This window comes from Triturus cristatus, chromosome 4_1 (assembly GCF_964204655.1).
Source record: "Triturus cristatus chromosome 4_1, aTriCri1.1, whole genome shotgun sequence".
Lineage (NCBI taxonomy): Eukaryota > Metazoa > Chordata > Amphibia > Caudata > Salamandridae > Triturus > Triturus cristatus.
This window is the reverse complement of record NC_140585.1, coordinates 132,831,306-132,846,780: the sequence shown is the minus strand read 5'-3', so window position 1 is coordinate 132,846,780 and position 15,475 is coordinate 132,831,306. Positions and strand designations below refer to the sequence as shown.

Genomic DNA, 15,475 nt, shown 5'->3' with positions numbered 1-15,475 from the left:
TAAACTGATACACCCCAACCAGGCAGGATTTATCCCGGGCCGAAATACGGCGCTCAATATACAGCGACTATTATTGTTGCTGGAAGCTAATGATTATGATAGCGAGGAGGCATTTGCATTTGAAATAGACAAAGAAAAAGCTTTTGACAGTCTTGAATGGAGCTTTTTGTATGGGGCAATAGAGCGCATGCAATTGGGGAGAGGCTTCCTGACATGGGTTACATTGTTTTACACAGACCCTCTGGCTACGGTCCGCATGGGCCAGACAATATCGGAGAAGTACAGCATGGAGAGAAGGATGAGACAGGGATGCCCCTTGTCTCCATTGCTGTTCACGCTAGCCATAGAACCCCAGGCCAGCTTAGCCAGAACCCGGAGTCGATATCGGGGTATACGGATAGGGGCACATCACCATCATATGGTGTGTATGTGGATGATTTGTTGATCTTCCTTCACAATACAGGAGATGATTTGGTGGGAGCTAGGAGAATGACAGAGGAGTTCGGCGTCCTTTCAGGCCTAATAGTCAATTGGTAAAAATCCAGATTGCTCCCGACTGCGGGAGACCAAAACCCACCGGGAGAACTGGGGACCCTGCAGTGGGAACCTCGTCTTATTGGAGGGTTAGGATTTTCCACCAACCAACAGATCTGCTTGAAGTCAATATGGGGCTAGCCGTTAGGTCATTGTGATCCAGTTCAGATTTCTGGAAGACGCTGCTCTTATCGACAGAGTGAAGAGTAGCACTATTAAAGATGGTGGAGCTTCCTAGACTGCTGTACTTCTTTGCAACACTTCCCATTTGGAAAACTAGGGCGTGATTCATCGAGATAGATTTCCTGAACTCTGCCTTTATTTGGGAGTCAGGCTGGCATTATCTATGCTAAATCGTCCGACGACGGACGGAGGCTGTCAACCCTGGACGTTGAGACATATTATTTGGCAGGGCAGCTCCAATGGATCACACAATAGCTCACGGGCAGACGGGCTCAGGGCCAGATAGTGGGGCCTTTTGTCCCAGAACTTGGAGACTGACTAGGGTGTTATTGAAGACAGACCGAACTGCAATAGATGACTGTTGGACTTGGCCCTTTTTGCAGGGTCATCCCTAAACTTTTTGCCTTTCTCCTAGTTTTTTTCTGACATGGTGTTGGTGGTTTTAGGCCTCTGGGCACTTTAGCACTGCTGTCCAGTGTAAAGTGCGTGCGCTCACTGTGTTAAATATGGTAAGATTGGTCTACATCTGTTTGGCCTATTTAATTTACCTGTCAGTCCCTTGTGGTATCCATATACCCAGGGCTGGTGAATTAAATGCTACTGGTGGGCTTGCAGGGCTAATTGCGCCACCCACCAAAGTAGCCTTTCAAACCTATCTCAGGCCTCTGCCACTGCAGGGCCTGTGCACGCAGTGTGACCACCGCTGTGACGTTGCACCTAAAGTGTGTGCCATGTCCGTGACCCCCCTTTCACTACCTGTCAGTTACCCCTAAGGTATGCCCTAGCTAGCCCTATGGGCAGGGTGCATTGTAGTTAAAAGATAGGACATGTACATTAAGTGTGTGACATGTTCTGGTAGTGACAAACAGCCATTTTGGTTTCCCACTACTGTGGGGCTGGCCTCCTATAGAAATGCATTGGGGATTATTTGATAAGTGTTTCAGAGGTAATTCCTGATATGAGAGGCGCAGCGTGGTCAAGTTTGGTATGTTTGGAATAGTGATAATAAATGCTACGCAATGGTGTGCGCAGATTTATTATAACTATTTTAGAAATGCCACTTTTAGAAGTTAGCATTTCTGTGTGCTATGTGTCTGCCTGCCTGATGTGAATTACATGTCTGGCTTTTCAGTGACAGGGGCTGGTGAGGTGTGTGTGGCTCCAGGAGAGTCAGCGCTAGGCTGAATGGGAAATCTGCATTTGGAGTGGTGGGAGGAGAAGTCCCTGAATAGGATGGTGCCTGCCCTAGTGAATGCTGGCTCCGCGCCCTGTGGTGTGTCTGATGATGAGCCCCCACCTGACAAAGGGGAAGAGTAGCCCTGTCAACAGAGTGCTCCAATTCCCCCCTGAACCAGTTTCTGCTGGTTCCCCAAACCCTGTGCTGGCGCAGACAAAGAGAAAAGGTGTATAAATACTGGGGCTGTGAGCCCATGAGGGGGGTGTGCTTTTTCCTGTGCTGAGGGGACTTGCTGCAGCTAGGCCCCAGGAGGAACCGCCACAAGGGACTGCCTCCCTGCTGGAGAGCCCTGTGAGCTGGGCCCAGCCTTTGCTTTGGACGTTTTTGGGGCATAGCGCCTTGTGAGCGCTATATCTTTAATTCCAGGGAGGAGTCCTGGTGCTCTCCAGCGCTGCATTCCGAGGGTATCCCGGCGTGGGGATTCCCCCACCTTGATGCACCTGTGCCTTTGGAGCGGGTGCCCACCCCACATTTTGTGTTGACTGGCGGTAACCTACCCTGCATTGAGAGGAAGTTTGGCGGGTGCCCACCCCGCTGATCAATGCTGGAAAACCGAGCGGGAACCCACCCCGCATCGGTGCCTTCAGAGTGGGAGCCCACCCCGTGTTATTGCCGCATTTTTAAACTTTGCTCAAGCACCGGGAGCCCACCCCGCATTTTTACTGCCTTGGTGAGCGGGTGCCCACCCCGCGGGTTTATACTTTTCAGGACCGGAGCGGGAGCCCACCCCACCGGTCCGCGCCCCCCCTGTGTGCGCCACCGCCGAGACGAGCAGGAAGTCAGGCAAGTGAAGGCCTGATCGTGGGCGGGGCCTCGTCCGAAGTAGCCCGAAGTCGTCACAGGCCAAGCGGGGCTCCCGTGAGCTGGTGGAATCCCCGTGGCCTTGAGGAGGAAGTCAGGAGTGGTCCCGGTGCAGGCGGGACCCGACGAAGCACGTTGCCAGTGCCTGTCCTCCCTGCTGATTTCGTTGCGGAGCCTCGCCAGCTCCAGGTCCAAGATCCGGTCCCGGGAAGGGGGACCGGGTGAAGGGTGAAGCACGTGGTAGTTGCAGCAGAGGGGGCCCGAGGCACATTGTTGGTGCTTGCCCCGCCGCATTGCAGAGGAAGCCGGACTGGGAGGCGAGTTCTCTGGGGAAGAGCCGGCCGGTGACAAGGCCCAGTCCTTCCATTGCCACAAAAGCAACGGCCGCACCACGGGAAAGCGGGCGGCTGCCTTGGGGACCATCCCTTAGGTTTGGAAGGGTCGGAGGGAGACCAAGTGAGGTTGTCCTACCCTCGTGGGGGCATTGTTCAAGCCTCCTGTAGGTGCATAGAGAGCACCAAGGATCCCGGGAACTGTCCCCCTCCGAATGCAGCTGCACCGCACGGTCGCGGGCAGCTGCGTGAATTTGAGATATCTGGGCCATTTTTGATTTGGTGGCATTGCAGTGCAAGGCCAGGAAAGATGCCCCGGGACTATGTGAGATGGCCGGATGCCCCCTATGTGCCCAGGTGGGACTGGATGCAATTTGGTGATGGAGGCACCCTACCGGGGGAGAGGGGGTGGTAGTGCGCTGTGTGGTATGATGGACTGCCTAATACTTTTTGTTAGTGAGCACTACTGCCGATTATCTGGAGGCATATTGTGTTTATGCTAATAGGATATAATGCCTAAGGTCATGCTATAATGTCATAGGATGATGCCTAATGATATGCTCATGAGGTTCATGCATAATGTGTTATGCCTAATGAGTAGTGTGATTTATGCACCAATGTTCTGGCCTAATTGTGATTCAGACATAATGTGTTTATGCTGGTGATACCTAATGTGTAATGTATTTATGCTTAGGATGTTATGCAAAATGGGTTTAAGCTGGTGAGGCCTAGTGCTTAATGTGTTTATGCTAATGAGGTTTGGGCCTAATGTGGATATACCTAATGTCATGCTATGATATTTTAGGATGGTGTCTAATGTGACTGTGATAATGCTTAGCACATTATTGTACCAGTAGTTACTGTTTGTGGTTTATATTTACTTACCTGGTCTGATTGTTCTGACCATGGCCCGATTGGCCTGGTCCTGTATATAATCCCCTGTGAATATTGCTTAGTGCCAGTTGGTACAGTGTAAATGTGTGATTAGGTTTCTAATGTGTTTATGATAATACAAAGGCTATTTATTATATAACCTTGTGTGGAGTTTCTTTTGTAGTGTGCCTAGTGTGTTGCTGCTGTGAGTGTGTGTGGCGCAAACGCTTTACACATTGCCGCTGGGATAAACCTGACTGCTCGTGCCAAGCTGTACAAAAGAGGGTGGTGATGGACGGAGTATAAGAACCAATCAAACACTCACACCCAGTCAACAGATCTGGGTTTGATCCATCACTGTTCTTTAGCCCACTGTGCCACCCCAGTTCAGACATGGCCATATGCAAATCAGTCTGACCCTGTGCCTCATGGGAACAGTCCAGCCCGAACTGCCAAGCCATGCCTTCCCCTAGCTCATGCCAAGCTATCAAGGGGGTGAGCAGGGGTTATCATCAGTGTGTAATTCCCTTGCCCTGACTAGAGTGTTGGTTTCTTCCTGTCTTTGGTCGCAAGCCTTAGTCAACCAGAAATCCCATTTCTAACAATGAAACCAGAGAGTTCCATGTACTGCGGCGTTGATGGAACAGATGTCTCCAGAAGGCACGCAGCCAAGCCCCATACTCACCCGACTTGCCCATGATCATGCTGAAAGATTTACCCTATGGCGGACAGTGGAGGGAGCTGGAATAATGGGTAGCGGCAGGAGCACCAAAGGTTGGGGGATCTATTCAAAGGGGTAGACTTCCATTCAGAATTCAATCTTCCCCAGGGACAGTTTTTGCTCCATAGTGACAGCGGCCTTCGCTTTTACTGGAAGGCAGGATACGTCAGAACCAAGAAATCACAAACTTGCTAAAACATTAGCCTATCCAGGGGCACTGTTAAAGCTGTTATGTGCCTCTATAGAGCAATACGAGGGGACATGCTTCAACCACTAGAAACCCTGCAGGCACGATGAGAAGCAGATCTAGGAGTCCCCAAAACAGATGGAGACAAGGCAACCATACTTGAGAGAATCATCAAGATAGCTAGAAATGCCTGATTCATATTGATTAACTTTTACATATTGCATCGGGCGTATATTACCCCAGGGTGAATTAATAAATATGTTCACACAGCAAACGCAGCCTGCCCGTGGTGCGGGGAGCTGAAATCTCATATAAGCTTTGGAATTGCCCCTCATTGAACAGTAAATGGGAGGAGATAACTAACGTTGTTGGCTAAATCAGGAAAAGGGTATTTCCCTGCTCCCCGGGTAATTGTCGGCTGGTTCCCCCATACCTCCAAGACCAAGGTCAAGAGTATATTTCAAGACTTAGACTTTCTTTTGGCAAAAAAGGAAATTACAAGGCACTGAAAGGCCCCAGGGGGACCCCAAGTAACTGCATGGAAGAGGGGACTTGAGAGATGGGGGGATAAGAGGGGGAGGGTGAGTGCTGCTGAGAGAAGCTAGACGAGGGATTGGTTCGCTTCATATGGCCAGGGCCTGGGAAACTCTCATAGACAGCTTAAGGGATCCAGAACATGGTGCTGTGTGCCCAGGTTAGGCCCATGTAGTGGAGCTGCACATTTCTTACATTGTCCTCTTTTTCACAATAACATTTCTGCTGTGACCGTTTGCACATATTCCGTGCGTGACAATGCTGGATTAGTTTCTCTGAAACTACTTCTGTTTACACGTCTGGCTTCGCATAACATTATCAAGATGCCTCAAACACCAAGTACACGGCCTTTATGCACTAATGTCGTTCTATCTTTATCCACGGTGCAACAGGGCTATCTACATATCCATAAATTGCTAATCTATACATACATCACAAGGATGCTTTTTATTATCAACAATCAGTGTCTCTTTGGATTAGCAGCGGAGGCACTTCAGCTGACACAGAGGGTGTCCAGTTTATGAACAAGACAGGGTCCTACATTCTCCCCTGCAAGGTAATGGGGGTAGATCATCCCTTGGGGAGATTCTTGACTTCACATCTACACACACACTAGGTACACACAGAGTAGGGTTTGCATAGTAGGAGTACGTCTGATTACTACCTTATTTAAATGCCTGCATATACACACTGTTTTGGCAAAATGATAGAACTATATCTACTATTTACTTTTTTGGTTCTTGTAATCAATTACATCTGCTTCTGTCTACTGATTATCGCAGAAAATGTATTTTATACAAGAATAATGCGGGTTCAATAAATCTATTGAAAATGTCCTTGTGTCTATTTTCTGTATTTTTCTCAGAGGACAAAAGAGCACGAGTGACACAGCAAAAGGTTCTGATAGGTTACCACAATCCTGGAGGGGTCAGGGTTGTCATGTTCAGTGGTTGCCAGAAACCATTCGCTCCCTGGTTGAGTTAGGGGGGGGGGGCTTATGGTGGCACTGTAATCTAGCTGGTCTGTAGCTCAACATATCCTGCGGGTGTGCTCGGAATCAGTCTAGGTACCCCACCCAAAGTTTATGTTGTCCAAAAAATGCACAGATCCTATTTATTAGTGGTAACTACACGACAGTGGCTCATTGGAGCCCTCTCTTAGTGGCTCAACTACACCTGCAAGTCCTAGGCAGTTATTACACCCTCACCGAATGCCCTGAGGTGAGGCTGCGCCATCTATATTCTGAAATGGGTGAGCCATTTGGGTCCGTTCGTGATTTACACTCTTAACTAGTGCTAACTGAACAAGACGTACAGTCATAGCACCAGGAACATGCACGGTTGTGACTCATCGAGGGGAGGAAGGAGAGGGGTAACAGTTAATAAATGTTGGGTAGAGGGACAGTTGACTTTTGTTAGAGATACAGACAATGGAATATTATGGTCATCTAACGAGAAAAGTTTTTTGCACAGCATTGTAATATAAAACTCAATAAAATGTATTTACAAAAAAAAGATGGGGTGGGAGGACAGGGCAAGCAATACAATGTGGGAGGCCAAGGTAAGCAACACAATGCAGGAGGGCAGGTCAAACAACAACAACATGGCAAGCAACAATGACAGGGCAAGAAACAATAACTGGGCACACAACAATGACGGGGCACGCAGCAACCATGGATGCAAGCAGCAATAACAGGCTAAGAAACACAAAGCACAATGGGATTGGGAGTGACGGGGCAAGCAACAACAACAGAGCAAGCAACAACAACAGAGCAAACAGCAACAACAGAGGAAACAGCAACGCGAATTGGGGCAGGGCAAGCAACACAATGCGGAAGGTGAGTTGGGAGGACAGGACAAGCAACACAACATGCGGGGATGGTGCAAGCAACACTACGCAGGAGGTGCGGGGGGGTAGGCAAGACCAAACGTTATGCCTTTATCCCTCCTATTTTGCTGAAATTGGTTTTGTTGGCCTTACGGCTCTGTGCAACTAACCAGTGCCAAAGTGCTTATGCTCACTCCCTAAAGCATGGTAAAATAGGCTTACACCGAATTAGCACAACTAATTTACTTATAAGTCCCTAGTAAAGTGGTACTGCATGTACCAAGGGCCTCTAATTTAAATGCTACTAAAGGGCCTGCTAAATTGATAAGGTGAAGGTGCCGACAAGGGATTTTGTTCGTGACAGAGTAGTTATTTGGTTCAATTTCTTGACAGATTACTTTGTGGGTGTATTTAAATCAATTTTACACCAGCTGTAAATTTATCATTAAGAACAATCAATAGATATAAAGAGTACACACACGGGAATTCTTTTTTTGTGAAATAAACACAAATCTTTTTATATATGAATCAGAATGAAAAGGAGTACATAAGAACAATTGGTGTGAGCAACAGTCTGCCGAGGTCATTGACCTCGGCAGACTGTTGCGCGGTTGTATCAAAGCAAGACATCGTTTGAAAACAGAACGAGGAAGGATTCCTCCTGTTCCTGTCATTACAATTTTTTGGATTACTGATAGTTACAGTATCAACCAGAACGCCTTAACTACGATTAAATACGAATATTATGGGATCTCTAAAACTCACGAAGGGTCCTAATATGCAATATCTAACTGTCCTGAAGATGGTCTGACGGACTTCTGCCATCCAAGACCGAAACGTCGACTCCATCATCTATTTTCGCTATATTTTGAATATACAGTTGATTATTTTCTCAATAACGAGATTGGTCTCAGTTAAATTTGTACTGAAATAGATGTTTTTTTGATGAAATGTGGATCTGATGTAACCCGCCTTTCATGATTTATTGCTCAAACCAATGGTTCTTATGTACTCCTTTTTATTCTGATTCATATATAAAAAGATTTGTGTTTATTTCACAAAAAAAGAATTCCCGTGTGTGTACTCTTTATATCTATTAATTGTTCTTAATGATAAATTTACAGCTGGTGTAAAATTGATTTAAATACACCCACAAAGTAATCTGTCAAGAAATTGAACCAAATAACTACTCTGTCACGAACAAAATCCCTTGTCGGCACCTTCACCTTATCAATTTATCTGCCTAAGCCCTCAAGGGTATATTGGGTCTGCCCTCCACCTGGTTCTACTAATGGGCCTGCAGCACATGTGCCACTCACTACAGCAGCCCACTTAAAACTTTAAAGGGCTGCCAATTCGATTTGGCAAAATAACCCCTTTGGCAAGCTTAAAACTCTACTTACAATACATATGTCATCCCTAGGGAAGGCACAAATAAACCATACAGCAGGTTCATTGTATCTAAAGAGCTGAAAAAATACACTTACAAATTGCACATGTCCTAAGAGTGCAAAAACTCACAAATTTGTTTTTAACTACTGTGAGGCCTACCTCTCACATACGATAACACTGGATTACTTATTACATTTAATAAGTGCTAATGTCTGCTTGGGAGCAGGTAAAAATAGAGAATTTTTGTGTCTTAGAGTCAGAGTTTAAGGTACAATTTTGAAAAGGCCTCATTTAGAAAGATGGAGTGTTCCTGTCCTAGCCATTTGTGCCTACAGCCTGTTTCCTGGGTTACATGACTAAGTGTAGTTGACAGTTGGCCTTTGTTATTCCTCCCAGAAAGCCACGCAGTAGAGGGACTAGGTGTTGGCAGGATGAGCCACCTCTAGCAGGATGGAGGAGGGAGCTGAGCACAGCCCTACTTGCATTTCAGAGACTCTGCCTCAGGGTCCACACAAATAACTTCACAATAGACTTCTGTGAATTTAGACTCAGTGGAACCTGGGCAGTGAGGAAGGAAACTCCAGACACTTCTGTGAGGGGAAAACTCCAGGAGCTTCTCCCACTTCAAAGGCAGCTCCTGGGATAAATGTAGAATCCTCAAACCCACTCTTCAGTACACTCCAGGACCTGTGGATACTACAGTAGAAGGACACTTCTGCTGCCCGAGGACTACCCTGCGGTGTGAGAAGGAAGACTGGAACTACTCCCTTCATTCCAGACTCCCTGGACTGATGCCAATGATCAGCGGACTGACCTCCTTTTCTGAGCTACAGGGACATAACAAGCTGCAGAGGCCTCCCTTGAATTGCCCAGATGACCTGAACTTGCATGGACCAGCAACTGGACCTGTTTGATCCCTGTTGGCCTCTGCTGAAGTTAGTTCCTGATTCCCAAGAGGTGCCTCCCAGGCCCTGGACACTTGGAGTGGCATCCGATAAGCTCCTTCAGGAAGAAAAGGAGCAATCCTCATGGTTTACGCTCCTTGTGAATGCAAACGGGCCTGTTTGCAACAAGATAGTGATGCCTGCATGTACAATCAACACAAAGCTTTGGTGAACCCGAGTCTTCTCGCTGCAGCAATTAACAGCAACTTAAGATCTGAACTTTGCACCACAGCATCGACAGCCTGCGGTGACCACCAATGCTAAGCTCAAGCAATAATTGTCCATGAAGCCCAACAGGAACTTAGAGATACAGCAAAGACAGTCTGCAACGCCCAGCCTGCTCATCACGCTATATCGACAAGCACCTGCGCCACTCTCCCAGCTCCTCGCGACCTCCTCTAACACAAACGGAACTCTATGCACCAGACTCTGAGGAAGTAACGTTCTCTGCAAGACTACCCTGGTCCCTGTGTCCGGCCTGCACTCCATCGCAGTCTGCTTGAACTTGGGACTTTCACCTCACCTGGGCTCGAACGGCCAGATAACCAAAAGCAGTGCTTTTAGGAATTAACCTACATTAAATCTTTTGAAATGCACATCTCCGGCTCTACTGATTGGATTTTTTTAATGCTTTGGTTTCAACTACCTTATTACATTTTTCTCTATTTTCCTCAATTGGTGTGGGTTTTTTCTTCTGTTGTGTTGTCACTTTATTGCTGGATCGAAGATTCTCCTTTACAATGCAGTACGAAGCCATACAAAAAGGGTAATGCTCTACTTTTTGCATTTTGCAGTTTATCTAAAACTTTAAAGGCCCACTGTTTACCCCACTAATGGCAGTCATCAAAGCGAAATTGCTTCCAGCCATTGCATATGGAAGTGTAGTTCACCACGCAAACAACGCAGTAATTCTGGACAACATCCAAACGCGAGTGTATAAAAGGGTATTTCGTCTGCCATGCAACGCCTCAGCAGCCCTGGTACGTTTAGAGTTTGGCCTGCAGCAACAGCAACTGTACAGAAGGTATGAGGCAATCAAAACCTGGTACAAAATCTGGCTGAATCGTGGGCTTGAAATTAATAAAGCGCGCTGGGACGCCCTGAAAAATGACCCCAAGTCTCACCACGCTAAGTATCTAGACGCATATAAATAACCAGGACGGCTGACCTCTGGCATAGAAAATTACCCTTGGCATCATTCCAACTAATCATGAAAAAGGCGGCAAAAATGCATTCGCTACAAGACGACAAAGTAACGCTAAGCCGACGAGCTCACGCATGGATGGTATTACATTCCTACACTAAGTCAGAGCCAGCGGCTTTCCTGGGCCTTGCCTTTTCCCCTCATCTAAAAAACAAGTTCCTAGAACTGCGTATGGATAAGTTGACCTCCAACGCCGACCTTCCCAGCTGGTAGTTCCAAGGCTCAAAAGCATGTAGCCTATGTGGGGCACCAACACAGGACTTTATACATCTAATATGTATTTGCCCAGCCTTAGGACACTATCGCCGTCATTTGTTGAGGAGACAACTGCAGATCTGCCATACTAAAAAGTCTGTACTCGAAGGACCCACAATTAATCTGCCAATTGATAAAACATTTTTATTTGTTATAAGAAATTAACGACACAGTGATACCGGTCATAACGCTGTTTAGTGGTCTCTCCCTGTCTTTTAACAGTCAAAACACTGTAAATAGTAATAATGAATTCGATTTTAATATATTGAAAAAAACGGTGGTATTTTTGATGTTTAAACTAACTTTTATTATTTGAAACTGAGATATTCGCAAGCGTATCATGTTGCTGCAATATTTCTTATGTACTGGAATCTTGTGTGGGTTTTAATTAACTATACAAAAAAGAATTTCAATTTCAATTATTGCTGTTTAAGTGCTGCATAAATACTTTACACATTGCCTCTGAGTTAATCCTGAATGCTTTTGTGCCAAGCTCCGATAGGGTTAGGCACAGGTTAATTTAGTGACTTTCGTGGTTCACTATGAAAAGAACCTCTTGAGAAGATCTCACATCCCCGACAACCAACTCACTTTCTCACAGCAAGCAACCCAATGGGAGAGGGATGAGGCAAGCAGTAATAAAAAGAAGTAAAAAAGTGCCTCTGTAGTCTGAGAGCGAGCAGAGGAAGGACATACACTGGGCAACGAAGCAGTACTTGGGTCATGCTCCTGGGGAGGGACGAACACGTTAAATGGAAGTGAAGCCAGCAGGTGCTAATCAAAGAGAGGCAAGGACATAAGTTTGACAGTGAAGCTAGCAAATAGTACACAATAGGTGGGTTCTAAACCCCTGTAAGTAAACAAAATGTCTAAAAAGCGCTAGCGTGTGCTGTCTCCATCTAGACCTAACAATCTCAGATTCTTAGTCTGTCAACACTCAACTTCCCCAGAATAACATATTGCAAACGCAATTCCCCATAGATTGGCCCCCAAACTCAACACCATATCTGGGAATCCAAATTGTCCCAAAACAGAAAACACATTCTGCTGCAAGTACTAGAAACTACTACATGAAATGCAAGTGATTTACGCATTTGGCATTCTCACAAACTCTTGTGGCTATGCTGAGAAACTGCTGCTAAGATCACCACACTACCAAACACATTTCAAGCCACTGCTAATCCTTCCTACTAAACTTAAGCTTCTTCAGAAAGCAATATCAAACGTTATATATGCTGCGACGAAACCTCCACTGGGAGCAAAAGTCTCGTCCTCTTCAGCAAAGAAAGGCGGGCTGGGTATTCAAACATTACTCAATTCTTCCAGCAGGCCTCGATAAATCTACTCACTCGCTAGGGCGAGTTAGATTTCATAAGGGTGAGCTACTTTCAGGGCTTACTGGCCCGCTCTGGAGAGCTGACAAATAATAGATGTTATGTTTACTCACAAATTGAATGAGCAGTAAAGATACCTTTGAATCTTGTTTTTATCTTGTCACATTTGTTCTGAGTTCAGAGACGGAGGTCAACAGTCAGTTTATGTCTTTGGAAAATTTACTTTAAAATCAGAGAAAGAAAAGTATAGGATTTTGTGCAGTGAACTGTTTGAAAATTGTGCTGGACAAAGTGTGTGAAATAAAAGGCTGTACGATGTCAGTTTTTTTTCTAACACAACATTTGAACTTCTAATGAGTGAACTGTACAAACATTTCAAATTATATTTGATCAGGTGATCAGGTATGAAATTATTTTTTTTAACTGAGTGATGAAAAACAAGATTTTAATAGGATGAAAACAAATCCGAACACTTTACTTTGTGATGAGCAACTGATCATCATTATTACTGAAAGCCAATTTCCAAACATTATAGTTTATATGCTATATAGCTTTAGCAGTAAAACTGCATATTAGTGCTAACGTTTGTTGCCCTTTCAATAGAAATTGTGTGTCCATAAAGTTTTTGCACATCAACTGAGAAACATTCTTGCCTCCGCCCTGATGGCAATGCTGTTAGTGAAATCAGGCAAGTCAAGGGGCACGCGTACTTTATATGTTGGCTAGATTTTTATTATACATGGAGCAAATGTTTAGTATATTAAATCAAGTAAAGGAGGTTTTTTTGCACTGTGGAAATGCCGAGATCACATATTTGACAGTGCCCTAGTAATAATGAAGAAAAAGGTGACTCTGTAAAATAAAATATTTGCCTAGGATCCCACAATTTGAGACCAGTTTACATGTCAAGTACATTGCAGTTAGGTCGAGTACATTATTAAAGTTACTGGACCTGCGGTTTCAGTCAAATGTTTATGTTTTTTCAAGGCCTGCTTCCAGGAAGCACAGCTCAAGTATATGGTCAAGTTGAGAAGAACATGAGAAAGGAGCAGATGCTTTATCCACCAGCAGATAGCAGGTTTACATATGCAGGAAATCACCTGGCTCTAAAGAAATATGGATCTTGGGCACTGGCTTCTTCTCCAGGAACCAAGGCTACACTGTCCGCCTGGGACACAACAGAGGAGAAGAAGGGACTTGCCACACCAATATCCCCACTAATGTCAATAATAAATAATCCAACTAAAGGCATCAAATTCTACATATGGACCGAGAGGGGTTATAAAAGCATTGGTTACCTTTTTGATTTGGCCAGAAAACCCCATTTGACCAGATAAAAAATGGAATATGATCTACTAGAGACTGAAAGACTGCACTATCTTCCGATCAGACACTGGGTTCCAAGCACAGAAATCAAACAGCACTTATGGAGCACATTAGAGACTGCACACCCCACCCAATGTGGAGTGCGACTCGTTGCTGAAGGACGCCTCATCGGTGAGTGAGGATTTGAGCATCTGATTAGGATAATCCCTGGACCTAATGAGGTAAATCATTATAGGGATAATTGTAGCCCTACAAATTATTGTGTTTTCCGGGACGCCATACCTTGTTGTGTTCACTTATGACTTAGGAGGAAGCGTGACAGACTAACATAATCCTCACTTTCCCTTGATATTAAGAGTTATTCTCAGTAGTATACTGATTTCACTTTCAAACTTACCAGAGTCTTGCAGCCAAGAACATTTACTGGTCGAACCCCCGGCATATGACTGCACACAAGGTATTTAGAAGAAAGGCCGCGGTGTTCTGCAGCTGTAAAAGAAACACAATCACTTTACTGTGGGATAAATATTCGCATGCTTGGTCATGCAGATCATACTTCATGTTTGGTTATTAAATTAAAACAAGGAAACACCTCAGCACAAGAAGAGGAACAGCTGGATTGAGGTCATTGGACACATGCAGTAATGGACGGACTTGTGTGGTAGACCAATAGCAACAGGAAGGAAATATTCTGAGGAGCCAGATATTTCTTAAGAGGATCAGCCTCATGCATGACTTTGTGGCTGCCACGCTTTAGGAATAGTCATAAAAAAGACTAAAGAAGACGTACCGTGTAATATCTGAAGTAAAGGGGCCAGTCGCCATGGAAAGTTACAGATGAAGACAAGGCAGTGCTAAGGAGGGACTAACAGGCTTCTTTACGAATCAGACACCAGCATTTACGTAGGACACTGACACAAGCCAATGACAAATATGGGTGGAGAGTGGGTGGGGCTTCTATTACATACTCCACTACAACAGGTCTCCCAGAGCAGCGCATGCACGCTGACTCTAGGCTCGACCTAAAAACTACCCCTTCTTTCCTGCCCTGAGACCTAAAACTCCTGAAAACCAACCCCCTCCCCCAGTACTAAAAAATTGCAGACACCCCATAAGCCCTAAAAACTACCCCGCCCCCAAAAAAGCCCTAAAAACTACCCGACCCCCCCCGAACCCTAGAAACTTCCCTGACCACCCCTCCCCGGAGTCCTAACAATGTCCCCGCCCCCTCAGCCCTGAAAACAACGCTGACTCCCAGCCCTGAAAACTACCCCCACCAGGCCCCAGCCCCACTTGCATGGTTGCGCTTGCATTGTTGGGACACGTGTTTTTCAGGCCGTTCCCCCTTTAAAACACGTCTCAAGCCTGCTATTGCTTAGATTGTGTTTGCAGTTTTACACTGCCATGCCGACCTGGCCAAGTAAGCCTTTTGCCAGGCCTAAACCATCCTATTTAATACATATAAGTCACCCCTTTCGTAGGCCCTGAACAGCCCAGAGAGCAGTGTGCAATGTACTTAAAAGTTGGAACATGTACATTTTAGTTTTACATGCCCTGGTAGTAAAAAACGCTTACATGTGTTTTTCACTAGGGGGGTGCAGAGAGAAAGATTCCTTCTTTCACATAATCTGGGCCTGTCCTGTGATACAGCGCTACTGTGCAGGAGTGACTTGTACTATGGCGAGGGTGATGGGGCAGCAGGTCCTGACAGAAGCTAGATGGCACTTAATGGGAGTAACTGGTGAAACAAAATGGCCCACGCATACCAAAACATGGTTGATGCTAGCGGCA

General features: G+C 45.7%; 1 protein-coding gene across 1 annotated transcript in view; it reads right to left on the bottom strand.

Moving 5' to 3' along the window:
• LOC146847662 (uncharacterized) overlaps window positions 1-15,475 on the bottom strand; it is a 95,583-nt gene that overhangs the window by 58,399 nt on the left and 21,709 nt on the right. Inside the window, exon 2 of the mRNA XM_085651793.1 lies at window positions 14,082-14,173. The gene's annotated coding sequence lies outside the window, so the exon portion shown is untranslated. The remainder of the gene's footprint in view (window positions 1-14,081; window positions 14,174-15,475) is intronic.